At 39.3% G+C, this 2805-nt stretch overlaps 1 pseudogene; it reads right to left on the bottom strand.

The window, feature by feature from the left end:
* Positions 1–1978: 1978 nt before the first annotated feature.
* On the bottom strand, positions 1979–2515 carry LOC105817750 (annotated as a pseudogene).
* Positions 2516–2805: the final 290 nt, after the last annotated feature.

The following is a 2805-nucleotide window of genomic DNA, read 5'->3' as shown; positions in this document are numbered from 1 at the left end:
CCAGGCAACAGAGCGAGACTCTGTCTAAAATAATAATAATAATAATAATGATAAAAAATACTCACCAGATGTGGAAGACTTAATACAGAAAAAAGAAAGTGAAATATCTCATTCATAATTCCTTATATTGATCACATGTTGAAATTACAATATTTTGGATATATTGGGTTTAAGAAAATACATTATTAACATTCATTTCATCTGTTTCTTTTTATTTTTTAATTTTTTTTTTTTGAGCCAGAGTCTCACTCTGTTGCCCGGGCTAGAGTGAGTGCCGTGGCGTCAGCCTAGCTCACAGCAACCTCGAACTCCTGGGCTCAAGCAATCCTCCTGCCTCAGCCTCCCGAGTAGCTGGGACTATAAGCATGTGCCACCGTGCCCGGCTAATTTTTTCTATATATTTTTAGTTGTCCAGCTGATTTCTTTCTATTTTTAGTAGAGACGGGGTGGTCTCACTCTTGCTCAGGCTGGTCTTGAACTCCTGACCTCAAACGATCCTCCCGCCTCGGCCTCCCAGAGTGCTAGGATTACAGGCGTGAGCCACCGCGCCCGGCTTCTTTTGATTTTTTGAACGTGGCTACTAGAATATTTAAAATTATGTATGTGGCTCACGTTATATTTCTTACCACATGGTACAGATGGTACCATAAAGCCATAAACACTGGATAAGATCATCAAAAGGGAGTCAGAAGAGTAGCTAGAGAAGAGGCCCAAAGATTGAGGCCTCATTGACAAGAAATATATACTGTGTGTTTTATTTATATTTGTATATATATTTCACACATACACACACATATATACATTCAACTTTACTGAGCTTTAATTGTAAAAAAATAAAGCACACTCATTTTATATATATTCATGTAACCACCACCCCACTATATTTTGTTTTCTTTGCAGCTTAATATAAAGAAACCATTTTGAATAGATTCATTGGAGCAAAGGGAGGAACACAAATCCCCTATTTTCCAATATTTAGGTACTCTTTAATTCGGCTGTTTCAGAAATCATTATTATTTCATTCTAGATAACTCACCCCTTGAGTTTTTAGATATCAAAGGCTCTAATTGTTTACATTCACTTTTAATTATTCTAACTCTGTTTGTTAGGTTCAAACACAGTTGGAGCCGCAGAAGACTGTTTTTCGCTTGTTTGTTTGTTTATAACTTTTCTTTCAACCAAATATTCCCCAGGAATGAGGAGAATGAATTTATATAGCACAGCGCCAATTGCATAGGGCTCAGCAGACTACCTCTATACATCTCCAGGGGAGTGCCATTCGCATAATCCATGATGTGATTGGCATTCTCTAGAATTGTTCAGTGTGGCTGCCCTGGTGGTATTTATGTTTAATACCACCAGGGCAATTTCTGAATGTCACAGAAACTGCCATCACTGGGGAGGACAATATATTTCAGTATGATGTTGTGTTGGTTACTGCTGCCTATGCATTAATTCCCTGACTATTATGTTTTCATTCTCCTAGTGATCTTTTATGCACTTTTAGCAGTTGTTGGGCACGGCACACCATTTTAAAAGGCAGTTTATCACATAACAACAACTATACGAATGTGTTCCCTTAGACCTCATGGTGCCCAACGCATCCTGGCTTCTTTGGCAGTCTTTTTATGCCCTTTATCCACTCCAAACCAGCACTCGTGAGCAGTTTATCAGGGCAGGATTAACTTTTAGACTTTTGAGGAAGGAAATTTCTGAAAACAGACAATATATAGACAATATATATCATATTGCTACAGTTTTGCGAGCGCAACTTCTCTCTTTACTTTTTATTATGGAAATTTTGATATATGATGTACACAAAAGAAGAAAAAAATGATATAATCAATCCTCAGGTATCCATTTTCAGCTTCAACAGTTATTAGCTTTTTGCTAATCTTGTTTCATCTACCACCACCACCTCCACTTTTTGCTGTATTTTTTTTTATCATCTGAAATTTGTGCAACATACAGTTAACCATTTTCTTTTTTATAGTCCAGAGGTCTTTTTTTTTTTTTTTTACAGCTATTATGCCATGAATTCCCAGGGAACAGGTTCCAGCAGCTCGGGCTCCTTTCCCTTGGTTCTCACAGAGTGTGCTTCTCTGGGTGGAGCAGGCTGGCGCTTCAGTTGAACCCAGGCACCTCTCTTCGGCTTCCTTCTTTTTCTGATCATTTTCCTTCACACGTTTCAGGAAGCTATCTCGACTCTTAGAGCACTTAATATGCTCAATACGCACATTAATTCTCTTGGCAAGAATCAAGAATCTTGCCCTTAACTTGTTTGTTTCCAATAATACCAGCAGCATGCTGGGTAACATTGTAGACTCTTCCAGTTTTGCCATGGTAACATTTGTGTGGCATTCCATTTTGAACAGCACCGTGTTCCCTTGATGTCTACAGTATCGCCTTCCTTGTAGATTCGCAGGTATGTGGCCAAAGGAACAAATCCATGTTCTCTAAAAGGCCTAGAGAATATATAGCAGGTGCCTCTGTTCTTTCCCTTGGTGTTCCTCATTTTGGCAAATTCCTGGAAGATGGTAGTTTTGGCTGAAAGGAAATAGTGTACAATTCCATGGTATTTAGCCTAGGGAGACTCAGAAAACAATACCCCAGAATACCTCAGAAGCAGCCTCAGAAGCAAGTTTTTCTCTGACCTTCTCCTGCCCTCTTGTCTCTCAGTCCCATTCTCCCCTGAGGCTAGCCCTAGAAACTAGAATCCCTCTTTCCCAAGGCGGATCATAGAAACCACAACCCCTTTTCCCCAAAGCCAGCCAGAAAACCTAAAAATATTACTCTAACTTTCCC

This window comes from Propithecus coquereli, unplaced genomic scaffold (genome assembly GCF_000956105.1).
Source record: "Propithecus coquereli isolate 6110/MARCELLA unplaced genomic scaffold, Pcoq_1.0 Scaffold422, whole genome shotgun sequence".
In the NCBI taxonomy this organism is placed as follows: Eukaryota; Metazoa; Chordata; class Mammalia; order Primates; family Indriidae; genus Propithecus; species Propithecus coquereli.
The sequence above is the reverse complement of the archived record's forward strand: the minus strand, read 5'-3'. Positions and strand labels throughout refer to the sequence as shown.